The sequence below is a fragment of the Arachis stenosperma genome, chromosome 3, assembly GCF_014773155.1.
Source record: "Arachis stenosperma cultivar V10309 chromosome 3, arast.V10309.gnm1.PFL2, whole genome shotgun sequence".
In the NCBI taxonomy this organism is placed as follows: Eukaryota; Viridiplantae; Streptophyta; class Magnoliopsida; order Fabales; family Fabaceae; genus Arachis; species Arachis stenosperma.
In genome coordinates this window covers 54,219,866-54,244,141 of record NC_080379.1, presented here as the reverse complement: position 1 = coordinate 54,244,141, position 24,276 = coordinate 54,219,866, and the positions used below count along the sequence as shown (strand labels likewise).

Genomic DNA, 24,276 nt, shown 5'->3' with positions numbered 1-24,276 from the left:
TCGAGGTACAGCAGAGCTCCACACCTTAATCTATGGTGTGTAGAAACTCCACCGTTGAAAATACATAAGAACAAGGTCTAGGCATGGCCGTGAGGCCAGCCTCCCAATGATCAAAAGATTCAAAGATCTCAAGATGTCCAAATACAATAGTAAAAGGTCCTACTTATAGGGAACTAGTAGCCTAAGGATTACAAAGATGAGTAAATGACATAAAAATCCACTTCCGGGCCCACTTGGTGTGTGCTTGGGCTGAGCAATGAAGCATTTTTCGTGTAGAGACTCTTCTTGGAGTTAAACGCCAGCTTTTGTGCCAGTTTGGGCGTTTAACTCCCATTTTGGTGCCAGTTCCGGCGTTTAACGCTGGGAATTCTGAAGGTGACTTTGAACGCCGGTTTGGGCCATCAAATCTTGAGCAAAGTATGGACTATCATATATTGCTGGAAAGCCCAGGATGTCTACTTTCCAACGCCGTTGAGAGCGCGCAAATTAGGCTTCTGTAGCTCCAGAAAATTCACTTCGAGTGCAGGAAGGTCAGAATCCAACAGCATCTGCAGTCCTTTTCAGTCTCTGAATCAGATTTTTGCTCAGGTCCCTCAATTTCAGCCAGAAAATATCTGAAATCACAGAAAAACACACAAACTCATAGTAAAGTCCAGAAAAGTAAATTTTAACTAAAAACTAATAAAAATATACTAAAAACTCAACCAAATATACTAAAAAGATACTAAAAACAATGCCAAAAAGCGTACAAATTATCCGCTCATCACAACACCAAACTCAAATTGTTGCTTGTCCCCAAGCAACTGAAAATCAAATAAGATAAAAAGAAGAGAATATGCAGTAAATTCCAAAAATATCTATGAAGATCAGTATTAATTAGATGAGCGGGGCTTTAGCTTTTTGCCTCTGAACAGTTTTGGCATCTCACTCTATCCTTTGAAATTCAGAATGATTGGCTTCTTTAGGAACTCAGAATCCAGATAGTGTTATTGATTCTCCTAGTTAAGTATGATGATTCTTGAACACAGCTACTTTATGAGTCTTGGCCGTGGCCTAAAGCACTCTGTCTTCCAGTATTACCACCGGATACATACATGCCACAGACACATAATTGGGTGAACCTTTTCAGATTGTGACTCAGCTTTGCTAGAGTCCCCAATTAGAGGTGTCCAAGGTTCTTAAGCACACTCTTTTTGCCTTGGATCACAACTTTATTTCTTTCTTTTTCTCTTTTTTTTTTCGCTTCTTCTTCTCTCTTTTTTTTTCACTGCTTTTTCTTGCTTCAAGAATCATTTTTATGATTTTTCAGATCCTCAGTAACATGTCTCCTTTTTCATCATTCTTTCAAGAGCCAACATTCATGAACCACAAATTCAAAAGACATATGCATTGTTTAAGCATACATTCAGAAAACAAAAAGTATTGCCACCACATCAAAATAATTAAACTGTTATAAAATTCAAAATTCATGCAATTCTTTTCTTTTTCAATTAAGAACATTTTTTTTAAGAGAGGTGATGGATTCATAGGACATTCATAACTTTAAGGCATAGACACTAAGACACTAATGATCATAAGACACAAATATGGATAAACATAAGCATGAAAATTCGAAAAACAGAAAAATAAAGAACAAGGAAATTAAAGAACGGGTCCACCTTAGTGATGGCGGCTTGTTCTTCCCCTTGAAGGTCTTATGGAGTGCTTGAGCTCCTCAATGTCTCTTCCTTGTCTTTGTTGCTCCTCTCTCATGATTCTTTGATCTTCTCTAATTTCATGGAGGAGGATGGAATGTTCTTGGTGCTCCACCCTTAGTTGTCCCATGTTGGAACTCAATTCTCCTAGGGAGGTGTTAATTTGCTCCCAATAGTCTTGTGGAGGAAAGTGCATCCCTTGAGGCATCTCAGGGATCTCATGATGAGAGGGGTCTCTTGTTTGCTCCATCCTTTCCTTAGTGATGGGCTTGTCCTCATCAATGAGGATGTCTCCCTCTATGTCAACTCCAACTGAATAACAGAGGTGACAAATGAGATGAGGAAAGGCTAACCTTGCTAAGGTAGAGGACTTGTCTGCCACCTTATAGAGTTCTTGGGCTATAACCTCATGAACTTCTACTTCTTCTCCAATCATGATGCTATGGATCATGATGGCCCGGTCTAGAGTAACTTCAGACCGGGTGCTAGTGGGAATGATTGAGCGTTGGATAAACTCTAACCATCCTCTAGCCACGGGCTTGAGGTCATGCCTTCTTAATTGAACCGGCTTCCCTCTTGAATCTCTCTTCCATTGGGCGCCCTCTTCACAAATGTCAGTGAGGACTTGGTCCAACCTTTGATCAAAGTTGACCCTTCTAGTGTAAGGATGTTCATCTCCTTGCATCATAGGCAAGTTGAATGTCAACCTTACATTTTCCGGACTAAAATCCAAGTATTTCCCCCGAACCATAGTAAGCCAATTCTTTGGATCCGGGTTCACACTTTGATCATGGTTCTTGGTGATCCATGCATTGGCATAGAACTCTTGAACCATTAAGATTCCGACTTGTTGAATGGGGTTGGTAAGAACTTCCCAACCTCTTCTTCGGATCTCATGTCGGATCTCCGGATATTCACTCTTTTTGAGTGAAAAAGGGACCTCGGGGATCACCTTCTTCAAGGCCACAACTTCATAGTAGTGGTCTTGATGCACCCTTGAGATGAATCTCTCCATCTCCCATGACTCAGAGGTGGAAGCTTTTGCCTTCCCTTTCCTCTTTTTAGAGGTTTCTCCGGCCTTGGATGCCATAAATGGTTATGGAAAAACAAAAAGCAATGCTTTTACCACACCAAACTTAAAAGGTTTGCTCGTCCTCGAGCAAAAGAAGAAAGAAGAGAGTAGAAGAAAAAGAAATGAGGAAGAAGGGAAAGGCTTGTGTTCGGCCAAAGAGAGGGAGAAGTGGTGTTTAGGTTGTGTGAAAATGAAGGAGTGAAGAAGGGTTTATATAGGAGAGGGGGGCTCATGGTTCGGTCATGTATGGGTGGGTTTGGGGGGGAAAGTGGTTTGAATTTGAAGGGTGAGGTAGGTGGGGTTTTATGAAGGATGGATGTGAGTGGTGAAGAGAAGATGGGATTTGATAGGTGAAGGGTTTTTGGGGAAGAGGTATTGAGGTGATTGGTGAATGGGTGAAGAAGAAAGAGGGTGGTGGGGTTGGTGGGGATCCTGTGGGATCCACAGATCCTGAGGTGTCAAGGAAAAGTCATCCCTGCACAAAATGGCATGCACAATTGCGTTTTTAGCCAATTCTGGCGTTAAACGCCGGGCTGGTGCCCATTTCTGGCGTTTAACGCCAGGTTCTTGCCCTTTCCTGGCGTTTAACGCCAGTCTGGTGCCCCTTTCTGGCGTTAAACGCCCAGAATGGTGCCAGACTGGGCGTTAAACGCCCATCTGCTAGCCTTACTGGCGTTTAAACGCCAGTAGGTTCTTCCTCCAGGGTGTGCTATTTTTCTTCCTGTTTTTCATTCTGTTTTTGCTTTTTCAATGGATTTTGTGACTTCTCATGATCATTAACCTACAGAAAACATAAAATAACAAAAGAAAATAGATAAAATATAACATTGGGTTGCCTCCCAACAAGCGCTTCTTTAATGTCAGTAGCTTGACAGTGGGCTCTCATGGAGCCTCACAGATGCTCAGAGCAATGTTGGAACCTCCCAACACCAAACTTAGAGTTTGAATGTGGGGGTTCAACACCAAACTTAGAGTTTGGTTGTGGCCTCCCAACACCAAACTTAGAGTTTGACTGTGGGGGCTCTGTTTGGCTCTGTTTTGAGAGAAGCTCTTCATGCTTCCTCTCCATGGTGACAGAGGGATATCCTTGAGCCTTAAACACCAAGGATTCTTCATTCACTTGAATGATCAGTTCACCTCCATCAACATCAATCACAGCCTTTGCTGTGGCTAGGAAGGGTCTGCCAAGGATGATGGATTCATCCATGCACTTCCCAGTCTCTAGGACTATGAAATCAGCAGGGATGTAATGGTCTTCAATCTTCACCAAAACATCCTCTACAAGTCCATAAGCTTACTTTTTTGAATTGTCTGCCATCTCTAGTGAGATTCTTGCAGCTTGTACCTCAAAGATCCCTAGCTTCTCCATTACAGAGAGAGGCATGAGGTTTACACTTGACCCTAAGTCACACAGAGCCTTCTTGAAGGTCATGGTGCCTATGGTACAGGGTATGGAGAAAATCCCAGGGTCCTGCCTCTTTTGAGGTAATTTCTGCCTAGACAAGTCATCCAATTCTTTGGTGAGCAAAGGGGGTTCATCCTCCCAAGTCTCATTTCTAAATAGTTTGTCATTTAGCTTCATGATTGCTCCAAGGTATTTAGCAACTTGCTCTTCAGTGACATACTCATCCTCTTCAGAGGAGGAATACTCATCAGAGCTCATGAAAGGCAGAAGGAAGTCCAATGGAATCTCTATGGTCTCATTTTGAGCCTCAGATTCCCATGGTTCCTCATTGGGGAACTCAGTGGAGGCCAGTGGACGTCCATTGAGGCCTTCCTCAGTGGCGTTCACTGCCTTTCCTTCCTCTCCAAATTCGGCCATGTTGATGGCCTTGCACTCTCCTTTTGGGTTTTCTTCTGTATTGCTTGGGAGAGTACTTGGAGGGAGTTCAGTAATTTTCTTGCTCAGCTGTCCCACTTGTGCCTCCAAATTCCTAATGGAGGACCTTGTTTCAGTCATGAAACTTTGAGTGGTTTTGATTAGATCAGAGACCATGGTTGCTAAGTCAGATGAGTTCTGCTTAGAATTCTCTGTCTGTTGCTGAGAAGATGATGGAAAAGGCTTGCCATTGCTAAACCTGTTTCTTCCACCATTATTGTTGTTGAAACCTTGTTGAGGTCTCTGTTGATCCTTCCATGAGAAATTTGGGTGATTTCTCCATGAAGAATTATAGGTGTTTCCATAGGGTTCTCCCAGGTAATTCACCTCTTCCATTGAAGGGTTCTCAGGATCATAAGCTTCTTCTTCAGATGAAGCATCCTTAGTACTGCTTGGTGCATTTTGCATTCCAGACAGACTTTGAGAAATCAAATTAACTTGTTGAGTCAATATCTTGTTCTGAGCCAGAATGGCATTCAGAGTATCAATCTCAAGAACTCCTTTCTTCTGATTTGTCCCATTGTTCACAGGATTCCTTTTAGAAGTGTACATGAATTGGTTATTTTCAACCATTTCAATTAGTTCTTGAGCTTCTGTAGGCGTCTTCTTCAAATGAAGAGATCCTCCAGCAGAGCTATCCAAAGACATCTTGGATAGTTCAGAGAGACCATCATAGAAAATACCTATGATGCTCCATTCAGAAAGCATGTCAGAAGGACATTTTCTGATTAATTGTTTGTATCTTTCCCAAGCTTCATAAAGAGATTCTCCATCCTTCTGTCTGAAGGTTTGGACTTCCACTCTAAGCTTACTCAATTTTTGAGGTGGAAAGAACTTTGCCAAGAAAGCATTGACTAGCTTTTCCCATGAGTCCAGGCTTTCTTTACGTTGTGAGTCCAACCATGTTCTAGCTCTGTCTCTTACAGCAAAAGGGAATAGCATAAGTCTGTAGACCTCAGGGTCAACCCCATTAGTCTTGATAGTGTCACAGATTTGCAAGAATTCAGCTAAGAACTGATGAGGATCTTCCAATGGAAGTCCATGGAACTTGCAATTCTGTTGCATTAGAGAAACTAATTGAGGCTTAAGCTCAAAGTTGTTTGCTCCAATGGCAGGGATAGAGATGCTTCTCCCATAGAAGTCGGGAGTAGGTGCAGTAAAGTCACCCAGCACCTTCCTTGCATTGTTGGTATTGTTGTTGTTTTTGGCTGCCATGGGTTCTTCTTCTTTGAAGATTTCTGTCAGGTCCTCTATAGAGAATTGTGCTTTAGCTTCTCTTAGCTTTTGCTTCAAGGTCCTTTCAGGTTCAGGGTCAGATTCAACAAGAATGCCTTTGTCTTTGTTCCTGCTCATATGAAAGAGAAGAGAACAAGAAAATATGGAATCCTCTATGTCACAGTATAGAGATTCCTTGAGGTGTCAGAGGAAAAGAAAATTAGAAGGAAGAAGTAGAGAATTCGAACTTAGTGGGATATAGTTCGAATTGTGCATTGAGGAAGAGTGGTACTCCATAAATAGAAGGATGTGAGAAGTGGGAAGAGATTTTTCGAAAATTAAGTTAAAAAGATTTAAAAAAATTTTTGAAAAACTTTAATTGATTTTCGAAAACCAAGAGTGGGAAAGAAATCAAGTAATTTTTGAAAAAGATTTTGAAATTAGAAGTTAAAAAGATATAATTGAAAACTATTTTGAAAAAGATGTGATTAAAAAGATATGATTGAAAAGTTATGGTTTTAAAGAGATATGATTGAGAAGATATGATTTGAAAACAATTTTAAAAAGATTTGATTTAAAAAAATAATGACTTGCCTAACAAGAAAAGATATGATTCAAACATTAAACCTTTCTCAACAGAAAAGGCAACATACTTGAATTGTTCAATCAAATCATTAATTGTTAACAAGTATCTTTGAAAAAGGAAAGAAATTGATTTTGAAAACATTTGATTAAAAAGATATGATTTGAAAAAGATTTGATTTTGAAAAACTTTGAAAACTTGAAAAAAAAATTGATTCGAAAACAAAATCCTCCCCCTTGTGCCATCCTGGCGTTAAACGCCCAGAATGGTGCACATTCTGGCGTTTAACGCCCAATGCACTACCTTTTTGGGCGTTAAACGCCCAACCAGGCACCCTGGCTGGCGTTTAAACGCCAGTCTGTCCTTCTTCACTGGGCGTTTTGAACGCCCAGCTTTTTCTGTGTAATTCCTCTGCTGCATGTTCTAAATCTTCAGTTCCCTGTATTATTGACTTGAAAATAGAACCAAGATCAAATAAACAATGCATGAAAGACACCAAACTTAAATTTAGACACTAGACTCAGCAAGAAACGTAAAATCTTTTTTGGTTTTTATGATTTTGTAAATTTTTTTGTGCTTTTTTCAAAAATTAAATGAAAAGTAGAAAATAAAGGTTTCAGAATTCTTAATTTCAATTCCAGGAATCATTGCAATGCTAGTCTAAGACTCCGGTCCAGGAATTAGACATGGCTTCACAGCCAGCCAAGCTTTCAAAGAAAGCTTCGGTCCAAAACACTAGACATGGCCAATGGCCAGCCAAGCCTTAGCAGATCATTGCTCCAATAGCAAGATTGATAGAAATCAACAAGCTCTTGTGATGATAAGTTGAAACCTCGGTCCAATAAGATTAGACATGGCTTCTCAGCCAGCCAGATTTCAACAGATCATCATGAAACTCTAGAATTCAATTTTAAAGAAATTCTGAAAAAAAAATTACCTAATCTAAGCAACAAGATGAACCATCAGTTGTCCATACTCGAAACAATCCCCGGCAACGGCGCCAAAAACTTGGTGTTGTTGCCGGATCAAAACTTGGCACTGTTATTGCAGGGAACAAATGCGAAACTATAGTTAGGACATTTAATTCCCCGGCAACGGCGCCAAAAACTTGGTGCACGAAATTGTGATCAATACTTTTCACAACTCAAATAATCCCCGGTAATGAATCCAAAAACTTGGTGTTCAATACCATGGCATAAACACAACTTCGCACAACTAACCAGCAAGTGCACTGGGTCGTCCAAGTAATAAACCTTACGCGAGTAAGGGTCGATCCCACGGAGATTGTTGGTATGAAGCAAGCTATGGTCACCTTGTAAATCTTAGTCAGGCAGACTCAAATGGGTATAGATGATGAATAAAACATAAAGATAAAGATAGAGATACTTATGTATATCATTGGTGAGAACTTCAGATAAGTGTATGAAGATGCTGTCCCTTCCGTCTCTCTGCTTTCCTACTGTCTTCATCCAATCCTTCTTACTCCCTTCCATGGCAAGCTTATGCAAGGGTTTCACCGTTGTCAGTGGCTACCTCCCATCCTCTCATTGGAAATGTTCAACGCACCCTGTCACGGCACGGCTATCCATCTGTCGGTTCTCAATCAGGCTGGAATAGAATCCAGTGATTCTTTTGCGTCTGTCACTAACGCCCCGCCCTCAGGAGTTTGAGGCTCGTCACAGTCATTCAATCATTGAATCCTACTCAGAATACCACAGACAAGGTTAGACCTTCCGGATTCTCTTGAATGCCGCCATCAGTTCTTGCCTATACCACGAAGACTCTGATCTCACGGAATGGCTGGCTCGTTTGTCAGGCGAGCACTCGGTTGTCAGGCGATCAACCATGCATCGTGTATCAGGAATCCAAGAGATAAACATTAGAGCCTTGTTGCTTGTAGAACGACAATGGTTGTCAATCACGCGTTCATAAGTGAGAATGATGATGAGCGTCATATAATCATCACATTCATCAAGTTCTTGAGTGCGAATGAATATCTTGGAATAAGAACAAGCGAATTGAATAGAGGAACAATAGTAATTGCATTAATACTCGAGGTACAGCAGAGCTCCACACCTTAATCTATGGTGTGTAGAAACTCCACCGTTGAAAATACGTAAGAACAAGGTCTAGGCATGGCCGTGAGGCCAGCCTCCCAATGATCAAAAGATTCAAAGATCTCAAGATGTCCAAATACAATAGTAAAAGGTCCTACTTATAGGGAACTAGTAGCCTAAGGATTACAAAGATGAGTAAATGACATAAAAATCCACTTTCGGGCCCACTTGGTGTGTGCTTGGGCTGAGCAATGAAGCATTTTTCGTGTAGAGACTCTTCTTGGAGTTAAACGCCAGCTTTTGTGCCAGTTTGGGCGTTTAACTCCCATTTTGGTGCCAGTTCCGGCGTTTAACGCTGGGAATTCTGAAGGTGACTTTGAACGCCGGTTTGGGCCATCAAATCTTGGGCAAAGTATGGACTATCATATATTGCTGGAAAGCCCAGGATGTCTACTTTCCAACGCCGTTGAGAGCGCGCCAATTGAGCTTCTGTAGCTCCAGAAAATCCACTTCGAGTGCAGGGAGGTCAGAATCCAACAGCATCTGCAGTCCTTTTCAGTCTCTGAATCAGATTTTTGCTCAGGTCCCTCAATTTCAGCCAGAAAATACTTGAAATCACAGAAAAACACACAAACTCATAGTAAAGTCTAGAAAAGTGAATTTTAACTAAAAACTAATAAAAATATACTAAAAACTCAACCAAATATACTAAAAAGATACTAAAAACAATGCCAAAAAGCGTACAAATTATCCGCTCATCAGGTGTTATCTTCCAACAGGATCTTGTGCATGCATCGAGTTGGACTAATGCCCTTAAGGTCATTTATTGTCCACTCAAGAGCTGTCTTGTGTGTCTTCAGCACTTGGATTAGTGCTTTTTCTTCCTGTGGTTCTAAGACAAAGCTTATAATCACAGGATAAGTATCTCCATCTCCGAGAAATGCATATTTTAAGGAGGATGGTAATGGCTTTAGCTTGACTTTAGGAAGCTTGTCCTCCTCCTTAAGAGTTTTCAGAGGTTCCTTTATTTCCTCTGGCTCCTCTAAATCAGGCTGAGCATCATAAAAGATGTCATTCAACTCTTCTTCGAGTCCCTCATCCATATTCACTTCTTCCACCAGGGAAGCAATGATATCAACACCCATGCATTCCTCTGGAGTGTCTGGATGTTACATGGCTTTGACAGTATTTAGTACGAACTCATCCTCATTGATTCTTCGGGTCACTTCCGCTTTCAAAACATAAATGAGAGTCCGTCCTGTAGCTAGGAAGGGTCTTCCTAGAATGAGGGTTGCACTCTTGTGCTCGTCCATTTCCAGTATCACAAAATCTGTGAGGAAAGCAAAGGGTCCAACCTGAACAATCATGTCCTCAATCATGCCTGATGGAAGCTTAATAGAGCCATCAGCAAGTTAAAGACATATGCAGGTAGGTTTAACTTTGTGAGTTAAACAGAGTCTCTTTATTACTGACGCAAGTATTAAGTTAATACTTGCTCCGAGATCACATAGGGCTATCTTTGTGCAAGCATCCCCCTAAGGTGCATGATATCATAAAGCTCCCAGGGTCTTTGAGTTTCTCTAGTAAGCTCTTTTGGATTACTGCACTACATTCTTCAGTGAGGGAGACTATTTCTGCCTCTCTCTAATCCTACTTATGACTTAAGATGTCTCTCATGAACTTAGCATAAGAAGGTATCTGCTCAAGAGCCTCTGCAAAAGGAATCTTGATCTCAAGTATCTTGAGATAATCTGCAAAGCGGGCAAACTGTTTATCCTTTTTCGCTTGGTGGAGTTTTGGAGGATATGGCATCTTTGCCCTGTATTAATCAACTTTAGTTGATATAGGTTGAATGCCTACTGAAATGAAAGGAGGGTTTAGTAGCTTGCTTTGGAAGTGTCTTATTAGCACTTACATGTGTTTGACCATCCCTGGTTGGGCGTTCTTCATGGCGTTCAATGCCAGGAGCACTGCTCCATTCCTAGCGTTCAATGCCACGAACACTGTCCCCTCTTGGGCGTTCAACGCCAGAGGTGTTGCCTCCTTCTTGGAGTTGAACGCCAATGACATTCCTCCCTGGGCGTTCAACGCCCTTAGAGGTGTCTTGGACAGTAGTCAGGTTATCCTCTATTAGCTTTTCTTCTTTTGGTCTCCTATTTCTCTAAGGTTGGATGTTCAATGTTTTCTCACTCCTCAGTTGGATTTCCTAACATTCATATTTTATTTGCTTAGATAACTACTGTCTTGTTTGACTCAGCTGGACTTCTACATTCCTGTTGGAAGCCTGAGTTTCTCGCAAAGCCTCTTGCAATTCCAGCAACTACTGTGCAATGGCGTGTAGCTGCTGAGTCAATGGGCCATCTTGTTTTGGAGGGTTGGACTCAGTAAATATTTCCTTAACCTATCCTTTTATGGAAGTCTCATCAGCCGAGTACAGATGTTGATTCATGGCAACTGTCTCAATAAGTTCGTGAGCTTTTTCAATTGTTTTTCTTATATGTATAGAACCGCCAGCAGAGTGGTCTAGAGACATCCTAGTCATATCTGTGAGGCTATAGTAAAACATGTCTAATTGCACCCGTTCTGAAAACATTTCAGTGGAGCATTTTCGTAGCATTCTTCTATACCTCCCCTAGGCATCATGAAGAGATTCATTATTCTCTTGCTTGAAGCCTTGGATGTCAACCTTTAACTGGGTTAATTTTCTTAGGGGAAAGTATTGATTTAGAAACTTCTCTACTAGCTGTTTTTATGTTTTCAAGCTAGATTTGGTTGGTTATCTAACCACCTCTTTGCTTGGTCTCTTACTGAAAAGGGAAAGAGTAGCAGTCTATAGACATCCTGATCTACTCCTTCAGTGTGTACTATGTCAGCAATTTGTAAGAAGTTTCCCAGGAACTCAGTAGGTTCTTCCCGTGGAAGTCCAGAGTACTGGCAGTTTTGCTGCACCAGAATAATGAGCTGAGGATTTAGCTCAAAATTACTTGCTCCAATGGATGGTATACTGGTACTTCTCCCATAGAAGTCAGGAGTGGGGACCATGTAGGACCCCAAAGTTCTTCTGAACTGTTCATTCCTATTTGGGTTCATGGTGAAGAAAGGTAGGAGAGATTGGAAGTTAAGAAGTAAAAAGGGAAACTAGAATTAAAAAATTTTTGTTTTTATTTTATTTATTAATTAAAATTGAAAATAAGAAGGGGATTAAAAGCTAATTAATTAAAAAGATTTGAAAATTAAATAGATGATTTTCGAAAAAGAAGAGAGAGAAAGAGGTGAGAAGTTTTCGAAAATAGAAGAGAGAGAAATTAGCTAGGAAGTTTTGAAAAAGAAGAAAGAGAAAACAAGTAACTACTTAAGATAGATTTGAAAATAAGATAAGATTTGAAAAAGATTTAATTTTGAATTTTAAAATTTGAATTTTGAATATTGAATTTAAAACAAGATAAGATGAATATTTTGAAAATTGAATTTTAAATTTTGAATTTTGAATTTGAAACAAGATAAGATAAAGAATTTGAAAACAATTTGATTTTTTGAAAAGATTTGATTTTGATATTTAAAATTAAGATAAGATAAGATAATGATTTAAAATTCAATCAAAAGATAAGATAAAGATTTCAAAAAGTTTTGAATTTTAAATTTTAAAAGAAAGATAAGATAAGAAAGAATCAACTTAAAAGAAAAGATTTGAAAAGATTTAAAAATATAAGATTTGAAATTTAAAATTTGAAATTTGAAATTAAGATAAGATAATGAGTTTGAAATTAAAATTTGAAATTTTGTTTGAAATTTTTGAAAATATTTTGAATTGGAGACAGAAAAGATAATATTTTTTTATTTTTTTGAATTAATGAAGAAAGAGAAAAACAACCAAAAGACACTAAACATAAAATTTTTAGTTCAAAAGACACAAATTTTTGAAAATTAAGAAAACAAACACCAAAAGACACCAAACTTAAAACTTTTTAGATCAAAACAAGAAAAAAAAAACAACTTGAATACCATGAAAGAACACTAAGAACAATTTGAAAATTTTAAAGAAAAGGTAAACACACAAGGGACACCAAACTTAAGAATTGACACTAGACTCAAACAAATGACTAAATTTGAATTTTTTTTTTTTGGAAAGAAATCAAGAAAGATCGAAACTTTAACAAGAACAAGAGCAAAAGACTCAAACAAAAGATAAAGATCAATAAAGAAAAGAAAAGGTTTTGAAAAAGTTTTGAAAAGAAAACAAAAAACTCAAACAAAAGTAAAAAGTACCTAATCTAAGCAACAAGGTAATCCAGTTGTGTGTCAAATCTGAACAATCCCCGGCAACGGCATCAAAAACTTGGTGCACAAAATTGGCTCCGCAGAATTCGCAAAGATAGACAGGCAAATATACCGAGTCGACTAAGTAATACCTCAGGTGACTAAGGGTTGACCCCACAAAGGTTTATTGTTTAAGCAAGCAGTGGTTACCTTGCATATCTTAGTGAGGCGGATAGAAATTATAGTTTGTCACGAAAAACACATAAAACAAAATAAATAAATAAACATTATTAGATAGATGAGAAATCAACGGTATGAGAATGATTGAGACTTCAGAGATGCTTTGTCTTTCCGGATTAACTTTTCTTACTGTCTACTTCAATAACTTTCTGATTCCTTCAACGGCAGCCGTAAGTGATTAACTCATGTCCTCTCATCAAGTTAACCTCCTCCACTACATCAATCCACCACGTTGAGATGACTCATGTCCTCTCATCAAGCAACTTCTAGGTTTCTCACTGTAGCAGAAGATGAAGCTCTAAGCAATCCACTCCCCTTCACGTTCCTACTCAAGGTGCCTCAGACAAGGCAGATCTTCCAGATCAGAAAGTGCTGCTTCTCTGACTCTAGCCTTAACACCACAGAGACCTCACTTACCCATGGTCAATGGAATTTTATGTCACGTATCCAAATTTGGCCAGGTACTCTATTGGAATCCGCAATGCAATCTCTAGCTTTGGTTCAATGTTATCTGGGTCAGGACTAGCACGAAACCCATGTAGAACAAGAGTGATTGTCACGGGTCACCCTCAATTCATGAGATGAAGAACAAGAATGCATAAGAGAATAGAATCATACATATTGAACTAGAACGGTAATATTATTAATCCATGACACCCAGCAGAGCTCCTAACCTTAACCTTAGGAGGTCAGTGACTCATGCTTTTGGTGCGGTATTTATAACCCACACTTACTAACCGGCAAGTGCACCGGATCGTACCAAGTAATACCTTACGTGAGTAAGGGTCGATCCCACTAGGATTGATGGATTAAGCAATAGTTATTGAGTGATAAGCTTAGTTAGGCAAGCAGAAATTGGTTTTGAGATGTTCAAAAAGTTTAAGTGTAAATTCAGAATATCAAAGACAGGCAGATAAATAAGTTGGGAATAAAATACTTGAGAAAACAGTTAAGGTTTCAGAGTTATCTATTTTTCTGGATTTATTCTCTTACTAACTATTTTAATCATGCAAGATTTAATTTTATGGCAAACTATATATAACTAGACCCTAATTCCTTAGACATTCCTAGTCTCCTCTAAAATTCATTAATTGCCAATTCCTTGGTCAATTAATTCCAATTAGAGGGTGATGATCAATTTCTAGTTTATATGCCAAAAGAATCCTAATTATCCACAAATAAGGGGATTATATGTCACATATCCCGTTAAATACAAACAATTAAAAATTCAGTATAATATGTTTTCAAGCTATTGTTCAAGTAAAGAGCTTTTCCAAGTTTTACAAGAACTCAATTAGAACATGGGTCATACTTCCGTTCCACCCATATTCATAAAATAAAGAGCGAAAACAATTATTGAAATATAAATCTAAACATGGATTAAATTAGAAAGATCAAACGAATAAATCCATACAAACAGACATAGCTCCTAACCTTAACAATGGAGGATTAGTTGCTCATGGTTCAGAGTAGAAAACTAGGATTCTAGTAAAATAATCTATGTCCTTGTCTAAATGTACAGAGTTCCTATTTATTACTAATCCTAATATGTTTAAAATCTAAAATTAAAAATAATATCTTTTTCTAAAAGATAAGATTTGAATTTAAATTCTAATTAATTAACAGATCTTCAGTTGATGGGTGGGGACCACTTAATTTGTCCATTCTGCAGCTTCTAATCTGTGTTTTCTGGGCTGGAAATTGGGTCAAAAATAGCCTTGTACTCAGGAGCCTTTGGCAGTGTAGGATAAGTGTCAAGAGAGTCTGGAAATGGGTTGTCTGCACGCTTTGGAGGGGCGCGCTCTACTTCTTTCTTCTTCTCCTCTAGAGCATCCTTTTTAACTAGCTCTTCATTGACCTTGGTCTCAGAACCAGCTACTTTACCACTTCTTAATTGAATAGCCTTACAATCTTCTCCTGGGTTCACCACTGCATCACCTTGAAATGTACTTGCAGACCTCTCAAGTATTTGCTTGCTCAGTTGACCCACTAGCACTTCTAAATTTTTAATGGAGGCTCTGGTTTCCTGCATAACTTGTGCTTCTGCACTTGTCACTTGTCCACTTATCATAGTGATAGCCTTGCATTCCTCTCTTGGATTTGGAATTGTGTTACCAGGAAGGCTATTAGTGGTCCTCTGATTAATTTCAGTGACTTTTGTGGCTAATTGACCCATTTGAATCTCCAGGTTCTTGATGGATGCTCTGGTTTCCTGCCTAAAATCTGTCAATATTGCTTCCAATTCATTGTTCTGTTGGAAACCACCCTGAGAATTATTGTTGAAGTTCTAAGGTCTCTGAGGTTGATCCCTCCATCCAAAATTTGGGTGATTCTTCCATCCCTGGTTATATGTCTTAGAATAGGGATCATTGTTGGGATTTCTAGTAGCACTCCCCGTGTAATTGACCTGTTCAGAAGAAGCTTGAGCATAATCATAGTTATCATTCTGCACAAAATTACCTGTAATGTCATAAGAGGCTTCTTGAGGGGGATTTTGGGTGTTGATAGCTGAGACTTGCATGCCACCCATCTGTTGAGTAAGAAGATTTATTTGCTGAGACATAAGCTTGTTCTGAGTAAGAATAGCATTAAGAGTTTTCACTTCCATGACACCCTTCTTCTAAGGAGCCTCAGAGTTCACAGGATTCCTGTTAGAGGAGTATAAATATTGGTTGCTAGCAACCAATTCAATAAGCTCAATAGTCTCCTCCGGTGTCTTCTTCTTGTGCAATGAACCTCCTGCAGAATTATCTAAGCACATTTTGGACATTTCACCTAAGCCTTCATAAAATATGTCAATTTATGTCTATTTGGAGAACATGTCTGGAGGGCATTGCCTAGTCAGTAGCTTGTATCTCTCCCAAGCTTCATACAGAGTCTCACCATCCTTCTGTTTGAAGGTCTGAACCTCCATCCTAAGCTTAGTCAGCTTCTTTGGTGGGAAAAATTTTGTGAGAAACTCAATAACCACCTTGTTCCAAGTATCCAAACTGCCCTTGGGTTGATAATCTAGCCATAGTTTTGCTCCATCCCTCAGAGCAAATGGGAAGAGCATTAGTTTGTACACATCTGGGTTCACTCTGTTTGTCTTCACAGTATCACAAATCTGCAGAAAACTTGAAATGAATTGATTTGGGTCTTCGTTGGGAAGACCATGATACTGGCAGTTTTGTTGCACTAGGGTGACCAGTTGAGGCTTCAACTCAATGTTGTTTGCTGCAATAGGAGGCACCACAATGCTCTTTCCATACAGATCTGCAGTAGGAGCAAAGAAAGAGCTAAGTACTCTCCTTTGTTCATTCCCATTCGGGTTTGCCACATTGGTATTCTAAGTATTAGTCAGATCCATAGTGGATTCTATAGCCTTATAAAGTTTTGCTTGTTGTAAACGCCGCCTAAAATTCCTTTCAGGTTCATGATCAAAGCCTAAGAGATATTCTTTGTCTCTGTTCCTGCACATAAATAATAGAAAACAAGAAAGAATAGGAATCTCTACATCAGAGTGTAGAGAATTCCCAGTGAGGTAACTCTGTGTAAAGAGATAAAAATATTGAATAAAATAAATAGAAGAAAAATAATAAATAGTCAACACCAAACTTAATTTCAGAAATTAAGAAAAATATTGGTCCTATTTATTTATTAAATTTTTTTTAAATTTAATTAAAATATTTGTTTTTTTTCGGAAATCAAATAATAAAAAAAAATTTTTTAAATGAAACAGGGGGGAGAGGGGGTAAACGAAAAGGAAAAGAAAAAAAATTAACGTAAAAGAAAAAAAAGAAAAATACCGTAAATTTTTTTTAAAAAAATTCAAAGCAAAATTTTTAATTAAAATTAAAACTAAAACGCCCAATCTAAGCAATCAAACAACTAACAGTTGTTAATCATTATCAATCTCCGGCAACGGCGCCAAAAACTTGGTGCGGTATTTATAACCCACACTTACTAACCGGCAAGTGCACCGGGTCGTACCAAGTAATACCTTACGTGAGTAAGGGTCGATCCCACGAGGATTGATGGATTAAGCAACAGTTATTGAGTGATAAGCTTAGTTAGGCAAGCAGAAATTGGTTTTGAGATGTTCAAAAAGTTTAAGTGTAAATTCAGAATATCAAAGACAGGCAGATAAATAAGTTGGGAATAAAATATTTGAGAAAACAGTTAAGGTTTTAGAGTTATCTATTTTTTCAGATTTATTTTCTTACTAACTATTTTAATCATGCAAGATTTAATTTCATGGCAAACTATATATGACTAGATCCTAATTCCTTAGACCTTCCTAGTCTCCTCTAAAATTCATTAATTGCCAATTTCTTGGTCAATTAATTCTAATTAGAGGGTGATGATCAATTTCTAGTTTATATGCCAAAAGAATCCTAATTATCCACAAATAAGGGGATTATATGTCACATATCCCGTTAAATACAAACAATTAAAAATTCAGTATAATATGTTTTCAAGCTATTGTTCAAGTAAAGAGCTTTTCCAAGTTTTACAAGAACTCAATTAGAACATGGGTCATACTTCCGTTCCACCCATATTCATAAAATAAAGAGCGAAAACAATTATTGAAATATAAATCTAAACATGGATTAAATTAGAAAGATCAAACGAATAAATTCATACAAACAGACAGAGCTCCTAACCTTAACAATGGAGGATTAGTTGCTCATGATTCAGAGTAGAAAACTAGGATTCTAGTAAAATAATCTATGTCCTTGTCTAAATATACAGAGTTCCTATTTATTACTAATCCTAATAGGTTTAAAATCTAAAATTAAAAATAATATCTTTTCCTAAAAGATAAGATTTGAATTTAAATTCGAATTAATTAACAGATCTTCAGTTGATGGGTGGGGACCACTTGATTTGTTCATTCTGCAGCTTCTAACCTGTGTTTTCTGGGCTGAAAACTGGGTCAAAAACAGCCCAGAAATTGTAACTAGCATTTTCTGTATTATTGCAGATCGCGCATGTGATGCGTCCGCGTTGTCCGCGCGCTCGCGGCATTTGTGCAGATTCTAGTTCACACGTTCGCGTCAGGCACGCGATCGCGTCATTGCAATTCCTCCATTCTGCGCGGTCGCGTGAGCCATGCGTCCGCGTCGGTCTTCACTGGTCATCTCTTTGGTTTCTTCTTTTTCTCTGCAGAAACTTCAACAAATCCCTCCGAATGCTACCTAAAATAAATAAAATTGTACAAAACTCAAAATAGCATCCATAGTGGCTAAAATATAATTAATTCTTAATTAAACTCAATAATTTAGATGCAAATTCATTAGGAAAAGATAGACAAGATGCTCACGCATCAGCTGTTCGAAAATACAATGGAAAACATAAAAGTGGGAAAGAGTTTTTAACAAGGGTGAACTATATATATATATATATATATATATATATATATCCTAATCTGCTAACTTCGAATTACAGAAATAAGATATACTAGTCTTGTAGTGCGAAAATCCACTTCTGAAACCCACTTGGTAAGTGTTTGGGCTAAGCTTGAGTGTCTCCCACGAGCTAGTACCCCTTAGGGACATTGAACCCTGGCTAAGGACTCCCTTTTGGGTGTTGGATGCCAGTTGCTTCCCTGTGGGCGCTGGACACCTGGAATGGGGCTGGTGGCTAGCGTTAAATGCTAGTTTTGGGCCTTTATTTATAAAGTAAAGTTTGAACTATTATATATTTTTAGAAAGCCCTGGATGTTAGCTTTCTAGAGCCGCTGAGAGTGCACTATTTAGACTTCTGTAGCTCCAAAAAATCTCCTTCGAGTGCATAGAGGTCAGATCTTGACAGCATCTGCACAAGCTCCTCAATTTTAGCCAGAAAATACCTGAAATCACTATAAAACACACAAACTCAAAGTTGAATAAAAAATATGAATTTTGCACTAAAACCTATTAAAACTTAATAAAACTTAAACAAAACATAATGAAAACTATATGAAAAAAGCATATAAAATATCCGCTCATCAAATACAAACCCTAATCCTCCTTCAGTGACTTTTCTTCTCTTCAAACCCAACACCGATGGTCAGTATTTAAATTTTCTACTATATTTTTTTCCAATTTGTGATACGATGAAATTCCATTATTACAACGTAATTTTCATGTCGTGTTAGTTTAATTGCTGCTTGATTTCATTTCTGATTTGGGATTAAGCTAGCATTTGCCTTTGTTTTTGTGATTTATTTGGTTGCTGTGATGAATTTTTTATTTAATCAAAGCATTTGGAATGATTCACGTAAGTTTTTTGATGAAGAGTCTCAGAAACAAGATGGGTCATTCCCGTCCCTATTAGTATTTTAGTTGGAGGGTATATTTTCAACAAGTTCCAAGAACACTGAGTCTTTGTATGGAGTTGGCGTTACAAATTAGATGTTGTTGACCAAACAAATTATAATTGCAAGAGCAAATAAAGGGTGGTGGTTCATGAAGCATTCATTTAAATAATGTTCTGGTTATGATAATATTACATTATATCTATATAAAAAGAGAGTTCAGTTCATTAACCCTGCACAATTATTCTACCATCTATCAAGTGAAGTTGTCCATCAATAATGGGTTGGTATTTGAAGACATTTAAATGCTCATTTCTTATTTAGAGCCTTTTCTTTATTAGTTTATCTTATTCTGAAAAATTTCATTTTGAAAATGGTAAACATTACTTTTTATCATCATTATTAGATCTAATCATATATAAGTCACTTAATTTTCTTTGATCTGTTCCATTTATGCAGCTCCAAAGTTCAAGTTTGTGAAAGAAGCAACATTGGCACCACCAATCTTATATTATGATTATATAATAATTGGTGGAGGAACATGTGGTTCTCCACTAGCAGCAACACTTTCACAAAGTGCAAGAGTCTTAGTCTTTCAAAGGGGTGGTTCACCATACACAAACCCGGAGAAGATCAACATATACAACTTTGTTAGTGCACTATCTAACATAAGCCCTTATGCATTTGCAAACATGGCTGAAAACATGTTAAGGACTTGGTAAGATTAATAGAGATCAAAAGCAGCTAAATTTTGTACATTTACCATTTGTTTTGGCTTGTCAAATGGTAAGAATAAGATTAATAGAGATCCTTGCGTATTTTAGTCCATCATTAGTTGATTGAGTAACATATGGACTTCAATTCAATTTTGACACGTTATGATAAATTTATTACATATGAGAATATACATCATGATAAATTAAATACTATGGTATTATGAGCATGTTTATGACCAAGTGAAATGAAGTTTGATCTTGTGGGAGCTCTTGATCTGGTAATTTGCCTGTTTGGAAAACTTAATTCCTGCTTATAGAAACCATTTTAATCACAAAAATGATGCGGTGCATTCATGTTTAGTTTTTGCTTTATGATCTCCATAATTCTCTAAGATGAAACTGCATCTGTGATGCAATGATATTAGGGATTCAATTTTGTGATGGTAGATGGTTCACATCTTTCCTTCAATGAAAACACTGCATACACAAAATTTATATCACTGCTGGCTCACTCGAAAGGGATATTGGTTGAAGCTGAGCTAGGAAGGTTTCCTGGCACGGAAGATGATTTGACTGTGGAAGAATATGAAGTAAAGGTAACAGATGTTAAGATGGTTATTATCTTTCTCTATACTATCAACTCAAATTTTCTTCTGTGCTTGAAATTGCTAAATCTGTTAACGTTGTTCTCATCAATTTCAGGTAAAAAAATTCATCAATGAGACCGGTATAGATGCTTTGGTAGTGTGTATTGGAAATGTGCATGGAACATACTACAAGTGGTCCAAATCTCAAATTTGATATATTGAAGGTAGTAATAATTTTCTAATTATATTCTTTAATAAACTTTATTATATATTATCATTTTCTTAAAAGAAAAAAGGATATAAAACTTTGAAGACAATACCTGAACAGAAATTTATGTTTTTTCATCAATTCTGAAACTGACATTCTAAATTTGTTTAGGAACTACATGCATTGAGCTAGAAGAAAGGAGTGTTCCTGGTGCTTCATGGAGCATCCGGCTTATCCAAAGAACTTGTTAAGGTACCGTTATAATTCTGATTCATCATGATTCTCAGTGGTTCCCCATTTTATGATTCTACCCATCAAACTAACCTTTAGCACGCTTTGTGCATTGAGCATAAGTTACAAAATTGGCATACATTACAATATTTGGAAGTTACCCTAATCATGCAACACATTATCCTTATTTTATCAATTTATAGTGCCAATCCCCTCTTTAATTCTTGACAGGAATGCATAAACTTTAGTGAAAGAAAATTCAATGTTAATACTGAAGTAAGGAAGGCATACATGGATTCCCTCGTTACTCCACAGAAAGATCTAGTTCATGTTATGGCTTCTGCAAAGGAAACCATGAAAATTGTGGTTGCAGAAAAGATGCATCTCTTTGTTTCAATAAGAAAGGCATGATTTCGGATTTTTGCATGTCTGTAAGCTGAAATAGAGATCTTAGAATGAAGACTATGATTGAATTTTGTAGTTCCAGTGTTGTTCCACTACCACTGCCCCCGTTGCCACCCTTAATCTCTTCGGATGAGGACTGTGATGATGATGAGGATGAAGATGACACAGAAGACTATAGCTGATAGTTTTAGTATGGTTGAATAAAATACTGAGAATTATAGTTGATGTATCAATACACTTTGTTTATGTTTTTGAATTATATTGACTTGCTTGTTTATAGTACTTTTCTTTTAGTTTGATAATATGATGAATTTGTTTATTTTTTAAAATATTATAAATATTCGAATACAAATTAGATAAAAATTTGTATTTATGTATGAAAACAGGTTTATTTTGCAATGAAAATTTTTTAAAAAATTTCTATTTTACCCTGCTTACGGATTTACAGACGGATTTTCTGTCTGTATTCAGAGTTTGGAATGATTTTCCAAGATTCCAATTACCGACGAAAAATCTGTCAAGAAATCTGTTGCTAATTACCGACGAAAAATTTGTTGAAAAATCTGTCTTTAATTACAAACGGAAAATTCATCAAAAATTTTGTCTCTAATTACCGATGAAAAATCTGTCAAAAATTTTGACGTTCCAGGGAAATGGAGGGGAGAAATTACTGAGAGAAAATCTATCGGTAAATAATTTCGGATGAGACTTTTACAGAAGGCCAAAACCCGTCGATAATTTCGTCGGTAACAAAAAATTTGTCTGTAATACAGACCAAATCTATCTAAAAATATGTCTGTATTAAACAGTTTTCTAGTTGTGCGAGTTTCAACCTCCAACAACTACCAACCACAACAGCATAATACATGCTTTCCCAATAATTTTTGTGAGATACACCACTAGCAACCCAATATTAAAAATAAAAATTCAAGGTGTGTAGTAGTGTTTTGAGAATTTTGACTGTGAAAATAAAAGTGATATAATGAGAAAAGTATATATATATATATATTGTGATAATATTAAAGGCGTGTAAAGTTATTAGTGTTTGAAGTATAATTTTAATTAAAAAAAGGTATAAAATTTAACTCTACAGGAAAAACATATTGTTGGGTATTTAAATATCTTCAATATGTAAGTTTTTATTTTATCAAATTATTTATATGCATGTATTTCCTTTACTATTAGTGTTGTTTTTTGCTTTCTAAATGATTAATATTATTATCATATTAATATTAATATTAATATAATTTGGTTACTAAATTTTTTGTAATGATTTATTTTCATATAATGTGAATTTTTTATTAATTTTACCGATTAATGTTGATAAATTATACGAATAATTAAATATGAAAACATATATTATTAGAATAATGCTCCAAGTACATGTATCCTAAATATTACTATTAGCAAGTAATATATATAGTTCAAATATTTTTCCTTTTTTGTACTATGCTACTAGTGTTTTTTATTTTTTTTCTATTATTAATATTATTATATGTTTATACCTTGGCTATAACTCAAAAGTCAGGCCCAAAATAACTAAGACCCATTTTAAAGTCTAAAGTTGTAACACCCTAAGTAAAATTCCATCTTTAAAGGCCTTTAAATAGGGTGTCACACTTGATTAGAAAACTAATGAACTCAAATGCTATGTAAGGAAGGAGGAAAATACGCCTAAAGTTTAAATAGCATTGAAATAACTGAATTAAAAACACTTAAAGAGGTTCGAGCAAATAAAATAACAACCAAGTTTCCATGAGTACGGTTCTAAAATAAGGAAGTACCTAAAGGCCTTCTTCTGCGGCGGCTGCTGAGATGATTCTTGATTCAGTTGCCTTTTCTTGAAAGCCTCGCTTCTTTCCAACGCTAGCTTTTTGGTGCATTCTTCGATCACCTGGCATTTGCTAACGAGGGAGGAGAACTCCTGGATTTCCAATGGGGATATTACGGTTAGGACTTCTGCCCTGAGCCCTCCTTGATACTTCATACACTTCCACTTTTCATCTGGATTAGCCTTATACATGACGAAAAATTTGTAAAGTCTCTCGAACTTCTCTGTGTACTCTGTAATACTCATCCTATTATGCTTCACCAGAAGAAACTCCATCTCCTTGGACTCTTGAACAGAAAGGGGGAAGTACTTCTTGTAGAAAGCTTCTTTGAAGGTAGCCCAATTGATATCTGTTCTAGCATCCTCCAACAACCGTCTTGCTCCATCCCACCAGAACTCGGCATCAGCTTTGAGCATGAAGGTAGCGTAGCTCACTTGCTGCTCCTTAGTGCATGAAAAAATTGTGAATATCTTTTCCATTTCTGTCAGCCATTCTTCAGCTATATTAGGGTCGAGGGCTCCACGGAACTCAGGCGGACCGATCTTCTTGAAGTCAGCAAAAGTTGTACGAGTCTGTCACACCTCCAGCCTAGGAATATTGGGATCCCTGTCCCTAGTGGACAGTTGTTGGGCCATCAGAGTGGTGGCTTGGGCTTGCTCCTTCATTGCCTTAACCATCTTCTTTATGTGCTTTGCTAGGTTTGAGGAGCTCGAGCTCGAGCCACGTGGGCGTCTCCTGTTCAAGGATAACCATAGGGAGAAGTTTTTTTAGTTGTAACTCCTAAGATAGGATCCCTAGGATCGACTTCACTCTGATACCATTAATGTAACACCCTAAGTAAAATTCCTTCCTTAAAGGCCTTTAAATAGGGTGTCACACTTGATTAGAAAACTAATGAACTCAAGTGCTATGCAAGGAAGGAGGAAAATACGCCTGAAGTTTAAATAGCACTGAAATGACTGAATTGAAAACACTTAAAGAGATTCGAGCAAATAGAATAACAACCAAGTTTCCATGAGT

General features: G+C 37.2%; 1 non-coding gene across 1 annotated transcript; it reads left to right on the top strand.

The window, feature by feature from the left end:
* The first annotated feature begins 5,347 nt into the window (after nucleotides 1-5,347).
* LOC130971901 (small nucleolar RNA R71) lies at nucleotides 5,348-5,455 on the top strand. The gene has a single exon (XR_009083103.1). It is a non-coding gene; the product is annotated as a small nucleolar RNA R71 (small nucleolar RNA).
* Nucleotides 5,456-24,276: the final 18,821 nt, after the last annotated feature.